We start from the raw sequence: 15,171 nt of genomic DNA on the forward strand, positions 1-15,171 counted from the left end.
CAATCCCGATCAAAATTAACACAAAATAAATAAGATGAAATTATTGCCTTCACTGAGAAATTTATTTATTTATCAAGTTCAATTACTTTTTAACGCGTATTACACCTTAACAAACTTGTATTTCTTCTGAAAATATTATCTATTATCAATTATTATAAAATTCTGGTTGGGATCAGTTTAATTTCGATCGGGATCGGCTAAAATTTGTAAAAAATAATTTCTCTAAAATTTCGCAATTTCATTTCAATTTCTTTTTCAAATATGATTGTCTAACATATCCTTTGTAGCTGTGACTTGTTTTTTGAATATATTATCCATATGTTTTGAAAATATTCACAAATAATGTACTTTTCCGAAAAAAAAAATTTAGTAAAAAAATTAAAATGTCTATCTGGCTTTTCTTCACATATTTTATGAGATATTTATATTATGCATTCATTAACATCAAATTTTTAACTATAAAGCATCTTATTTGCAAATAAAACATTTTTTTCATTTTCTATGAAAAATTGGAGAAAATTCTTATAAATATTCTTAACATAATTAAGAGCTAGCCCTTTCAATGCTGAAACCATGACTTAAGGAAGCTCTAAACACTGCACACTAAAGAGTTCTATTTGTAGGGTAGTTTTATTGGGTGATTTGCCCTTAGAAGAAAAATAGTATAAATGGGAATCTACAGTTAATGACACAATTTCTTATGAATTAAAGTATTCTTAATGTTATGTTAGACCAAGATTAAGTAATTGAATACATTATTTCCATTAATTTTCCTGATGCAAGTAAAAAACATTTCTGATTTCTGTTCACAAATAGTTCATTGTCTTTGAACATTTTTTCTGCAGAAATAAGGCAGGTACTTTATGTTGAAAATGAACTTGATACACTGAATATGTGCACCTTTACATGATATATTTTTCTCAAAGCCCAAAAAGCGTTTAGAGCTTCCTTAACATGGATGTCTTAAGACCAATCGAATTAAATTTTGGTGTGGCATTCCTCCTTAAGGAAGTAATTATGGATCCAGTTCCTAATGAATAGAAAGCCTCATTTGCAGTTTGTATAAACAAGAGCATAAATTATTGATATAAAATTTTATTCAGAAGATAAATCACAAATAAATACCTCACCTTTAATATCATCAATGTTCATTTTTGCATACTTAAACATACATCAATAAAAAGAATTGTTATTATTTTAAAAATATGTAACTATATAAATCAATACTAAAAAAGTCTAACATTTCCAATGTTTTACTGAGCGTTCATACAAAAAAAAATTATGTTTGACTGCAGAGTGAGATATTGGACATTGGACCGCTTATGTCACAATGTTGGCAGGATCAGCTAAATCTTATTTTCATCTGTTGGTGTTTGACAGTAACAGAATTGACCAAGTTTAACGCAGTGCAGGTAAAGGAAATTAACATCATAGAAGCCAGCACGAGTACAGTCATAACTGAGGTACAATGTGTAGTAGGCCTCTCGGAGTAAATAGAGAACAAGTATCAGCTGTCAACATGCAGTAGACCTGAAACAAAGTGAGAAAAATTATTACATCACTTATGTCAGCTAAAGGAGCTTTGAGCGAGCTAACAAAATAATAAGGTTATAACCCTGCTGCAATTCTTTTATTTAGAATGTGTAAATGTGACCTTGAACTTACCAAAATGACTTTGGTAAAAAAAAGACAGATCTTTGGACATGATTAATCTAAGAGTGAAATATGGACATCCAATTTTTCTCCTTGAACTTGAACTTGTCACAATGACCCTCAGGTCAGAAAAAAATTTTTGTAGCAAATTAAAGCTCAGTTACAAAGTTATTGACTGGACAAGAATGTTATCTCTTATCTGCCAGTGACCTTGAACTTGCCAGAATGACCTTGGTCAAGGTCAAGACAAACTTCCAGGTCATAAACAATCTCTGTAGCAAGTAAGAGCTTCCAATGATTCTCCATTACAAAGTTACAGCCTACACAAGTGTTTTATACCTTTTAAGCCAGTGACCTTGAACTTGCCAGAATTGCCATGGGCCAAGGTCATGACACACTCTCAGGTCTTCAATAATCTTTGTACCAAGAATGAGCTTCAATGATTCTCCGTTGCAAACTGATATCCTGGACAAGAAGTTTATATCATTTCTGTCAGTGACCTTGAATTTTGACAGACTGTTTGATGGGATCCCGCCAATCACGTCGGGTTCATCAGGACATTTGAGCAATATAAGCCTTAAAGATTCAACAAACTTTCATAAAATAATTATCGTTAATATTAATAAATTAGTTTAAAACTATACTAAACTTAACTATTTACATCATATTGAAACATTGTACTGAACAAAAGTAGTTTTGCCCTTGACTTGTTAATAACAGCTGTGGCTAAAAATAGTGATTGGGACATGTGGGGATTTTTTCTTTACAGAGCAATGACTGTTTACAATCTAACATATAAGAAAGGATAAGATAGGCTAAGATCCCTTTTTGGCCCCTGGTTTGGGGTGTCTTTTAGAATGTTGCAACAGTTAACTGTGTTCTGACTTTTACATCAAATAAGGGGCCAGATTCGGCCATTACCATACCTTGTCCTTTCTTTAAAAGTTTTTAGATAATTTATTTGAAGGACTGAAATGGGGGTTCAACAGTTATTTTATCAATACGACCAATTGGTCTTTTACACGACTGGACTACTCATTTACTAGACTGGGTCAAACATGCCTTAGTGTCAAACCCTGTTGAACTAGCTGGAATGACCTTGGGTCAAGATCTTGACACACCAACAGGTCATAAACATTCTTTGTACCAAGTTTGAGCTTCCAATGACCAACAAGTTGGCACCGATAGACTGACAAGGTGATTCTTATATATTCCCCCAACCTTTATTGTGGGGGTAGAAGACCAGCATGATGAATATATAACAGAACATTCAGGATCTAAATGAAAAATGGGGAACTCCTGATACATGTATCAGAGTGGAAGGAGATGCTCAATACAAAATGCCACCTTCAGTGCCATTGGGAAAACCCAATTCTAAGCTGCTACCCAAGTGACATATACTGTGTTCTTAAAGGAAGAATATTGTAGCAGTGTTCTATGGAAATAAATTTTGTAAGAAAGGTGAAAGCTGAGAAATAAAGGAAAGGAAGTTACCTGCCCAGTCATGAGGACTGCACTGTCACCATTCCTCCAAAGACAATGATTGTGAATGAGAAGAGATGGGCTGCAGAAAGTGAAAGTGAGCTGCAAAGTGATGACCATCCACTAGTCATCTTCTATTTCACCAGTGGTGGTTAAGGTGCCACTCTATACAGATTATCTGAAAAACAAGGAAATTTCATTGAAAACCTAGAAGACTTGCTGCAATTCTTTGACTCTCAAAGAAAACAGACAGCTATGGCTCAATTAGCAGCCACACATTCTGAGAAGATTAAAAGAATCCACACAAAGAAAATTTGCCTTTGACCTAAAGCTTCAATGCAAAACAGAGTAAAAAAAAATATCAGTACTATTAGCACTATTCCATGAGATTTACCTTTGATTAAGTGGGCCATGTCTTCTACCATCAATTCAATCATAAGCTGCTACCAGAAACAGTGTGGAAAGTCCTGTCAACTTACCGGTAATTCCTTTTCCCGTCGATGACTGAAAAGCAATGAGTGGAAATTTCAGTGTAGCCTAGTGACTATGAATTAAACATGACAGAAGAAAATGTTTGTTAAAAGATTATTAACTTGACTTTTAAGTCCAAATAATCTTGCTAGCTAAAATTAAAAGAGTGTTCCAAGGAACACATGTGTCACCTGATGAACAGCATCATTTAAGATTAAAAGAAAATCTAAGATGGTCAAATATTATTTGATACAAGCATTATGAGGGCTGTTAAGAGATTATTAGTACATAGTGTTTATTTTTCTTTCCAAGTAATGCCTTTTGGTGAAAAATGGCATATATGTTTGAAAAACACTAAGAATTAATAAAAGCAACAAATATTTTACAAATATTTTATTTCTTCTTTTCAATGGTATATTAATAGGTAAATAGAAGGGGTACCCGGTGCCGTCACGAAATCATATATTGAAATATGTTATACCTATGTTCAAACTCCCAGTGGACCAATATACAGCAAGAGCGAAAATAATTCAAATTATATATCGGTATTTATTTTTTCAATTTCATTTCAATTCATTTTGTGCAAGCTTCTTAGAATTTCAATCAGAAATACGGAGATCATAAAAAAATCTAAGCTTGGTATAGATATCTGATTACATCAATAAAATAGATTTTGACGTCAACGCGACACAGCAAGCATACCTATAGAATTTTACGTAGCTCTGTGGAGAACTCTTTTCCAGACTAAAAGATCTGCTTAAACAATAACAACGTGCTAACTGTAACGAGAACTGTTTCAGATGTTCCCCAGACATTTCCCCATTCTCTTATTGGCCCCATTCATTACAGGCTTCATTTAATTATGCAATTCTTTTGTTTAATAAATCTATACTTTATTTTCAGTAGTATTTATTCGAAAAACAACACTGGTATAGTTCTTCGAGTATTAGCCAATTGGATTTCAGCACATGCTAGGCCTGAGTATTGCAAACTACCTAACAATATGATACATATCATGATACGGTCATGTGATATACAACATGTACCACGATACAGCTGTAACCAATTGAATTAAGCTTTATCTTAACATATAATTCTTTGCTAACTCCAAAGTTATAGAAAATATACAAAGAATATCTTGATAACCCTTATCAAAGTTAACAAAAGGTGGATTTATAGTCTTGATATTGTATTTTTTCTTTGCTACCTTTTTCAGCCATTTTAAAACATTAAAATTTGTTAGGTTGTATGTAGAAGTTACAAACAAAACAATGAAAATTATCTTCTACTGTATCAGAATACATACATGGCGATACGCGTATCATCAGCCCTTGCGATCAATACGATCGATGTATTGCTGTATCGTTACACCGCTAGCGCATGCACATGCCCATATTTTCTAAATATTTCATATTCCTTCCTCGTGAAGAGACTCACAATAAATAGCTATGTAAGAAATCTAAAGATTTTCATTGAAAACTATGAGAGATACAGCCATATAAGTATTAGCAAATCAGAATCCACGTTCGTGCATTCAATTTTCAGAGTAGCACAATGTAGGAACCCAATACACCTATCTATATTGTAAATTCCATCCAGTTTTGTTAAAAACTAAGAAAGTTACTACTGTAACAGCCATTTAAAGTTTAAGCCAATCAAATTGCAGCACACTTGCATGAGCGTGTTTTCACAATATCTCATATATTATATCAAAATGTAGAGCCTTGTTGTGTATGACTATGTTTTAAATTTCAAAGCATTTCATAAAAAAAAAAGGTTATTGAGATTTTTTGTGTCAGTCAAACAGAGCAAAGCACACATGCATGCACATGCTTTCTTGCTAATTCAACCACCTCTTCTTGTCTACACCACTAATATAAGTTTATACAATGAAGTTCAAAGCATATCATAAAAAAAAAAAAACAGGAAGGTTAATGGTGTTTTAATTGCTTCAGTCATTTCACTCCTTGCACGCGCACGCATGTGCATGTAAGTGTGGGTAAAATGACCTTCCTTCTGCACATCTACACAACATGCCTGTTAACCCTAAAAAGGTTTCATCTCAATCAGTTGAGTAGTCTCTATGATGTCAGAGAAAGAAGCATTAAAGCTTCCAGACTGTCTCAACATGGTAAAGATCTATGGCTGGCATGAGATGAAAATGAAGAAGCAATGATGCTTTAGGTCAATAGACATATGCAAGTTTATAATTCCAATGGGACATGTCTAATTATCCTATCAATTAGAAATTTTGCATAGCTGTTTTATTTGTTCTTGTGAAAATGTTGACAAATTTTCATGAATTTATGTCTTTCTTTTATGGAGTAAAAGTAAATGTCTCATTATAATTTCAAAATAGCCCTTATATAGCAAAGAAAAAAAATCCACAAATAGTAAGACCCATACAGAATAGCATTTATCATAAAAAAATCTGACAATAGATATATGATTCTCCACCCTTCAAAGCTAAAGTGAATTATAAAATTGAAATTAACAAGAAGTCTGTGAGCCAATGTTCACTAGTAATACCCCCGCTTTGATGTGAATATACATTCTGATGTGAATATACACAAGTTCAGTTATGGACAGACACAAGGATGAACAAGAAGTTGACATCGGATTCGTACAAAAATGAATCCCACCATATGACATGCCTAAACAAAGAATGTACTAAAATTTCAAGCATCTGCAATCAGTAGTTGCTGAGAAAATTGCGACCAAAATTTGTTATGTATGGTACGGACAGACACACGGATAAACAGGAAGTTGACATCGGATTCGTACAAAAATGAATCCCAACATATGACATGCCTAAACAAAGAGTGTGCTAAAATTTCAAGCATCTGCAATCAGTAGTTGCTGAGAAAATTGCGATCAAAATTTGTTATGTATGGTATGGACAGACACACAGATAAACAGGAAGTTGACATTGGATTCGTACAAAAATGAATCCCACCATATGGCATACCTCAATAAAGTGTGTGCTAAAATTTCAAGCATCTGCGATGAGTAGTTGCCGAGAAAACTGAGACGAAATATTTGTTAGGGACAGACAGACAGACACACAGACAGACAGACACACATGGGTAAAACAGTATACCCCCCTCTCCTTCGGAATGGGGGTATAATAATTAAAATAATTATTTTTAATAAATATACCTTTATCCCAGATATCTTCCAAAAGAGATTTCACTCTCTATTCACTCTATAACGATACTTTTGGTATACCCATCCTGATGTCTTTTCATTGTATTTAAATTTCAGTTTGTGTGGTTATATTGCATACAGTTTCAAAGTACAGTGTCATGAGCTCATATACAGTAACGTGATATAAATGCTAATTATCAAAATCCTGCCTCTCAAAATCAAAAAACAAAGAAAAAAATAATAATAATTCAATCAACCGCCAGAGTGATTTTATAAAATCAAAATGCTGGTACAGTTTCTTTGCAATAAATACTCGTTTAGATTGAAATCGGTTAACTTGAAAAACTCTGTTAATTTGAAGTGATTTTGGGGTCTGCTGAACCAGTTTTGATAACGGGTACATTGAAGTTGCCGATTGCGACGCATGGACTCAGGTGACTGACTGTATATAAAGTCTAGCACGTGTTAATTTTTCACAGGTGATTTGATGTTGGTGGACCTGTACAAATTTAATTATGTGTTGTATAGATAAAATAATAATAATTGAGCATTTCTCACCGGAACATATTAGTCCCCATTTTTATTTTCTATCTACGGCATTAAAACCGACATGGATAAAATACGCAGGGGTGTCATGTGTACATTGGTGTGTGGAGAATAGGGCTGTGTATTGACCAAAATATTTCGATAAGATATTTTATAAAGCAATATGCAATATATTGGATTCTTAAATAAGTCTAGCAAAAAGGTCTTGTAAATCATTTAATGCATAAATTTGATAAAAACTGGGTGTTTTAATACCAAATTGGAAGTTCATATGTCTCACTGTCTTTACAAAGAACACTTCAAATTCAAACTTTTAATGACTGAAAATCTAATATGTTAAAATATAGTTGTATATGAATTTTGCAATAGTTAATTAAGATGTGCTATCTCCTTAATGTTTATTTTATTATTGACCAGTTTTAATTAAAAACAGTTAAAAATTATCTTTGGTGACTGAAATTCCCAACTTTTTCACAGAATTATAAGAAAAACTGTCTTCCCAATACGTATTGGAAGTTAGTTTGTCGATACGATAAATTCCTGAATATTGATATGTATTGATTAATCAATATATTGACACAGCCCTAGTGGAGAAAGTGCCGGAGTAAATAAATCCACTGTAATTAAGTAAATGGAAAATAAACTTCTTGAATTGAAGTATATGAAGCATATGTTTTCAATGCTGATGAGACAGGGCTGTTCTATAGATTCGAACCTGACAAATCATTGCATCTATGCGGAAATGTTCAGGACAAACTTTTTTCATGTATAAATAGTCTTGATAGTTTTCTAACACAGATCAAAAAAAAAAAAAAAAAAATAAAATAAAACAGTAAAAAAAATTTAGGACATTTTTGAAAAATAGAGATAAGTACATTTCTGAAACACTGCATGTAATGTTATGTAAAAAATATGAATTCTCACATGTATATTTTTTTACTGTATAGTCAAGCCTCGTTACCTCTAACTTGAAGGGACCGAGAAAAAACTTCGAGATATCTGAGGATTCGAGATATCGAGGGTTAAATACTTAAAGAATAAGTGGTTGGGACAGCAAATCACTTTGACATATCCATGGTATTCAAGATATCAGTGTTCCAGATAATGAAGTTCAACTGTATCTACATTTTTTATGTAATTCATAGCACACAGATATAATGAAATTCGGTTAATTTGAAATAAATCTCAAGGTCCCTTAAATTTCAATGTAAACGAGTTTGACTGTATATGGTATTTTACAAAAGCCAAAGTGCCAAGCAATGCAAGTGCAAAGTATCAAATCCATTCCTCTTACAGTTCTCAGGAGCTAGGGTATGACAGACAGACAAACAGATAAAGTGATCTCTAAGTGTCACTTTTACCAAAATTTTTTTTCATAATTATTTTGTTTTCTTACCTCTCTGAAGAGCATGACAAAGGTTACATAGGTGATAGGTAGAAATACATGCATGGGGTGTATTGTTGTAATCTTTTTAGTGAGCAGATTGCATCATGCATTGTTTATCTGCCGTTGCTGATCTTTAACAAGGGAGACTTCTCCTGAAATAAGAAAAATTATTTTCAAAAGTGAAGTTACCTGTTACTCTTAAAGGGACATAGACACTGATTCGACATTTTGAAATATTTTCTCAAATTGTCTGTATTATATCATGACATATATGTGACTATAGCATTTCACATGGAAATATAATAAAAAACTTATTTTATCTGTAAATTATTGAAACTATGAATTTTGGGATGCGTTTGATTGACACATCCTTGCACTTTCACAAGTAAACTTCATCCTTAATACTTAAGAAAAATAGGTTTTTTGATACATATTAATGAAAAAATATTAATAAAAATATAATCCAGAAAATTAAGAGTAGAAATGAGAGAAAGCAAAACCAACTAACCAGTATTGCCAGTCCGTGCTCAGTGATGTGTGAAGAGTTTAACAAATTGAACACAAAACAGTTTACGTTCCATTGGGTGTGATCAATTTGTTAAACTCTGCACACATCACTGAGCACGGACTGACAATACTGATGAGTTGGTTTTGCTTTCTCACATTTCAACTGTGAATTTTCTGGATTTTATCTTTAATCTATTTCATTAAAACACAACAAAATTTCTACTTTTTTTAAGTATCAAGGATGAAGTTTTACTTTGTGAAAGTGCAAGGATGTGTCAATCAAATGCGTCCCTAAATTCGTAGTTTCAATAATTTCCAGGTAAAATAAGTTTTTTATGATATTTCCCTGTGAAATACTATAGCCACACATATGTCTTGATCTAGTCAAAAATTTTAGAAAATATTAACTTCAAATCTGAGTCTATGCCCCTTTAAAGGTCATACACAAGAAAACAATTCACTATATTTTACTATAAAGCCTTGATTAAATTAATCAATTAATATGACCCTCACTAGATAAAAGATGAAGAAAAAATGAATGATGCTTGGACAAAAATTTGAGACCAGAAATAAAATAATTCCTTATGCAGCTTTTAATAGAGAAAATTGATATTACTGATAGGTAAGATACCTTCAATCATGTGGATTTCACATGCTGATAAACAGTTAACACACCATCCAGGAAGTTGCATCATGAGCACCTAAAAAAAGAGTACTCCTTAAATTCATTGATTGCCCACAAGTATAATATTCCTAATATTTGAGTAAAAAATAAATACTGTAGGCCTAAAATGAGAAACCGAAAAAGAAAACATGAAAAGAAATTGTCTCTTTCTACAAAGAACAATAACTGACTAAGTTCATTTTGATTTGCTATTCCTGGCTCTAAGCTAAGCATGGCATAACAAGGTACTACTGGAAAGAAAGGGTAAATTATTCATATGGTAAGAAATTAACAAATCAAACTTTGTAAATAAATACCCAAGCATTTGGTTTTGTCTTTGATTTCGACAAAATGTTATTGATCTCCAAAAATGTTTATGTGTGCTGAGCCACAGTAAAATTTTAAATGTTGTAGAACTGTATATCCATATCTAGATTCAGTAAGAAATTTCTAGTCATTTGACAAGTTAATTTCACAGTTTCACAAAAGTTTGAATAACAATGTTATGGTTAATAAAATATTATCCAATTTAAGCTTATAATTATATTATTAAAGTGCAATTTGTCAAAGTAAAAAATGCCTGTAAAAAGAACAAGTGGCCATGGGCAACAATGCTCACCCGAGTCACTATGGCCTTGCTGTTCTACTTTTTTTTTTTTACTACACATGATGATGTATATTTATTCATATGTAAAAAGTCCATTGTGGCCCCACCCTACCCTGGGGGGGGGGGAGGGGGGGGTCATGATTTAAACAAACCTGAATGTACACTAAGTAATGAAGCTTTCAGAGAATTTTCATTTTCTGGCACACAGTAATGAAGCTTTCAGAGAAATTTCATTTTCTGGTCCACTGATTCTTGAGAAGAAGTGTTTTTAAAGATGCCATTAAATTTACAACAATTCTTAATTATTTCCCCTTGAAAGAGCGTGTAGCCCTTCATATGAACAAACTTGAATTTCCTTTACCCAAGGACGCTCTGTGGCAAGTTTAATATTGGCAAAGTGGTTCTGGAGAAAAAGATGAAAATGTGAAAAGTTTATGTTGCCGCCTCCAACAACAACAGTGACAGACAACAGACAAATTTTGATCAGAAAACCTCTCTTAAGCCTTTGGCTCAGGTGCGCTAAAATAAAAAATGGAGAAATAAAATTTATTGTTAATGGCAGTTTTACTTATGTATTTTAAAACTCTTTCTCAAATACCATGGATATGTCTAAGTGCTCAAGTTCAGTGAGTTTATGATCTTTACCCGCTATTCTTGAAACCTCAATTATCTGTTTCTCAAAGGTTTTTTTTTCAGTCCCATCTATTGCCATAATAGGCTTATCTCCAGGGGGTTCTCATGACTAGCAATTACATACATGTAAGCAATAATGTTTTTGGATATTAATATATTGAAATAAATAAAACTGAATAATTAAATGACAAGATATGCATTCGACATTGGGTGACACAATTGGGGAAAATATTCTGGCATGTTACCCTCGAAGTAAGTGATTGTGAAATTTACTTGTCTGAACATAACTTTTACTTGTATGAAAATATTTCATAAAAGACCTATTTAACAATTTGAAAAAATATTGTACATTACAATAGTCTATAATACATTCATTGAGTCTGTTTTTGAGATTTTGAGTGGACACATCTATTGCAAATTACTAAACTGTATCATCCTATCCTAAAGTAGATGTAAATCATGTTATATAATTACATGTATGAAAGAAAAATAGTAACAACAAGAAATAGCTGACTATATGACTTCAAATTTTTCTTTGCCTTCTTTTGCTTATCCTTTGTAGCCTAAATTGTCTTTTGCTAAAGCTCTCCTGCCAGATAATAAAAACCCAAATTTCCTTCAGTAAAAGTACACGTTTCAAAGTTACTGTAGTTCTAAGTAGTCAACTTCCTGGTACTTTAAATATTAAAATTAAAATTGTGACAAATGCCTGAAAAACATCAGATATTTCAGACAAGTTTCATAGTAACATTGTTCCTGATCAAGTTTGACAACCAGGGCCATCATTATTACGAGCAGGATCAACATTTAACTATTTACAAACCGCATGCATGGCATGTTTTCATTTTGAACCTCCGATAAAAAGTTGACAACAAATTTTAATTCTTTAAGTTTTCATGCTCAGCTAAAAAAAATTCTTCCTAGAAAAATATCCCTTGTCAAATCAGACAAGTGGTCAGTAATTATCAATTGTTCATGAAAAATTTTACTGGTACCTGTACTGGACAAGTGGATGAGCATACAATGTCGAGCCCAGGAACTATGCCCCATTTTTTGTTTATATTTGCCTTAGTAACCAACAGCATTAAATCTCTAACCCGAACTATTATAATATGTAGCATAAAAGCACATGAGGATGATCAAGAGGGTGTTACAACTGTTTCTGTTTTGTTGTATTTGTTTCTGGCATTTGTTATTAACTGTTTCTGATGTGATGTGAATTCTTCATGGTATATATAGTGAAACTATATTTGTGACAAAAACATGATAAAAAAATTTATTAAAAAATGTTTTTCAAAAATGTAAATGATACTAGTAGTATAAAAACTCATTTTTAAGCATTTTAGAGTAGAATATAAACATCGAACCTAATGGGTCCTAGAAAAATCTTTGTGATATCCTACGATTCAAGATACTGAAGTTAAAATATGTACTTGTAGCATAGCATAAATTTTCCATCTTTAACGCTCAGTTATACCTCGATAAATATTGCTAATGAGAGGAGGAGCGCAACTAATATTTCTATCTTCATGATAACACAAATCTAAATAAGTCAGTTATTTTTATAGCTAATTTAGCCTTCATTAAATTCAACAAATTTCTTTAAATCTGTTCAGAATCAGACAAGTAAAAAATATTTATGCATTCGGACACAGGGTTTAACATTTATAAGGCATGTCTGATCGACACTGACTAGTAAAAGTTTGGTCCTGTCTGAAAATTGAGTGTACATCTGACATGTAAAATTAATATAACAAGTGTGCAGCATGTGTATTTTATTCATCTGCTCTCATGTACACACAGGATTCGAAATACCCCAAACTGTAGGGGTCTACAAATACAGTCATGACTTTAATGATTTTAGGTTAAAATTAAAAACAAGTAATTGTAATTGGAAGTATTCTATCAATACTAATATGTCAACTATCATCCACCAGTATAATGCTACGACATTGACGAGAAAAAACCATGCGTTTTCTACATGGGCATTTCTTCAATCAGTTTGTTTATGTACAAGTATAAATTTATAATAATCTTCTTGGGTTTTAATGTGATGGAGGAGGGTGCATTTAGTCATCAGGATGTTGTAACGCGGTCTTAAAACTCTTTAATAGCTTTGGGGCACGAACTACTTTTAAATTAGTTAAATAATCTAACTGCGTCTCCAGACGAGCCCTCACCACACCTCTCTCTAACCGGGTCTGAAGCACATTAATCATTTTAATGATTAGAAAATTCTATCTACAACTACTTCCTCTTCCAGATGACTCCAGTCTATTGCAGTGTAAACAAAAAATGAGTTTTATATTTTTTGGTTTTGGTGTTTGGTATCTCCACTGCTTTATTGTTGTTACAAGGATTACAGCAAGTTAAACTATGAATTAAATTGTTTATTTTATACATACATGTGTACCATGCATGTTCATGACTTGTTGGTTGTCAAATGTGTGGATATGTCATGCGAGGAACAGACGTAACTGCGCAAGGTAAAATACCATGAGTCGTGAAGCGCGGGTCTGCGACATTCGGAATACAGAAGTATTTCTGCTGTTTGAGTAACCATACACCACTTTGTGTGCGGTGAGGCATGGATAAGTATGATTACTTCACATTGTGCTGAATAATTACCAATCAATTATCAAGTTTACCTGAACTGATCTTCTTTGTTAATAGTAACTGTTTGGTCACAAATTAACTGAGCGTTGTATATAGCCCTAAAACTTTTATAACTTTGAGTGCAATTGCGCAGAAAAAGACACATTTTCAAGAGAATTTTTTTCATGAACATAATGAATTGTTTTCAGATGAGCTAAAAGTTGAAAATTATCACTGCACGAAAGTGCGATTTTGTGCACATCTTGAGAAAAAAGCTAATTAAAGAAATGTTTGATTTAGTAGTTAAATAAAGCTACTTCAGGTAGGTAAATAAAGCTATGTAGGTAATTCAAGCTACGTAGCTAAAACTAGTGATTGTACCAGCTAAATGACTGTGTATCAGTGTATCGTCCAAGCGTAGAATTGTAGATATCTTTTAATTAAAACTTTGAATTTGATAGATTTGAACTTAGGCGACTAACCGTATGTTTCTTACACATTCTTCTAATACCTCCACAACAAAACACTCGCCGCAACCATTCTTATTAGTCATCCTAAGCTTCCTCAGTCCTCGGTCGGAGCCTGTACTGCCATTTTGGTCGGCTAAATAACCCGATCCACTGTTGTTTCGTAAATTGCCAACCCGTTTTTTTTTTTTTTTTTAAATACAGAACATTTAATTCTAATAAATCAGATCTTATTTCCTCTGGTAATCCATCACAATTTTTTTCAGACCAGCTGTACAGCATTTGAAGACAGAATAAAAAGATAAATATTTATTTATAATTGCCATGTCGAACCTCGTATTAGTCGATGCTGAAGAAAGATGGTAATGAGGACGGAAATGCACAATTCATTTATTTTATTGATTAATCCTATTGCAAGTAATTAATGATAGTATCGTCATGATTTTTTCATAAATATGCAATACAGAATTAAAAAGTTTTGAAATTATTGGTAAATAAACATGATAAATGGCAATATTGATCATGTATTTTTTATCACCCTGTACACATACTGACACTGACTGAGTGTAGGGCACTGTATTACAGTATATCTGGTAAAGTTTGAAATGACATTTGTTTAATCATAAAATATGCTCTTATAGTGAAGAAATTGCATGCGTCTAATTAAATAAACGAGAAAACTACATGCATGGGTCCCAACTTGCATTTCATTCTATGTTAGGGGTCTCTTAGCAATACCCAGAGACCTATATAGTAATATACTAACAAAATATCACATAATTTATTCAATATATAAGCACCATCTTGTAAAATATTGTATCATGTCATAGGAGATGTTCTATTGCACACCTTAAACATACACATAGCCCAATCACCCTGTTGTAAGTGTTAAAAGTCTATGCATATTTATGTGTTATGTGATTTACATTTGTTGTGCAGTACTTATACATTGTTTAAAAGAATTTTTAATTATTTCAAAGATAAAGTCTTGGGTCCCTGTATTTATTTTGGG

The 15,171-nt window shown here is 32.4% G+C and overlaps 1 long non-coding RNA gene across 3 annotated transcripts; it reads right to left on the bottom strand.

The window, feature by feature from the left end:
- Window positions 1–1,265: 1,265 nt before the first annotated feature.
- LOC133200451 (uncharacterized) lies at window positions 1,266–14,281 on the bottom strand. 3 transcript variants are annotated; one of them, XR_009722950.1, is made up of 7 exons: window positions 14,175–14,281; window positions 9,825–9,894; window positions 8,696–8,838; window positions 3,530–3,639; window positions 3,148–3,313; window positions 1,993–2,229; window positions 1,266–1,530 (listed from the first exon to the last, which is right to left on the bottom strand). It is a non-coding gene; the product is annotated as an uncharacterized LOC133200451 (long non-coding RNA). The 3 variants fall into 3 exon arrangements; XR_009722948.1 differs by lacking the exon at window positions 1,993–2,229; XR_009722949.1 differs by lacking the exon at window positions 1,266–1,530 and having other exon boundaries at window positions 1,597–2,229.
- Between the last annotated feature and the right edge of the window lie 890 nt (window positions 14,282–15,171).

Source organism: Saccostrea echinata, unplaced genomic scaffold, assembly GCF_033153115.1.
Source record: "Saccostrea echinata isolate AGI-Se365-2 ecotype Australia unplaced genomic scaffold, CSIRO_AGI_Sech_v1 ptg000040l, whole genome shotgun sequence".
In the NCBI taxonomy this organism is placed as follows: Eukaryota; Metazoa; Mollusca; class Bivalvia; order Ostreida; family Ostreidae; genus Saccostrea; species Saccostrea echinata.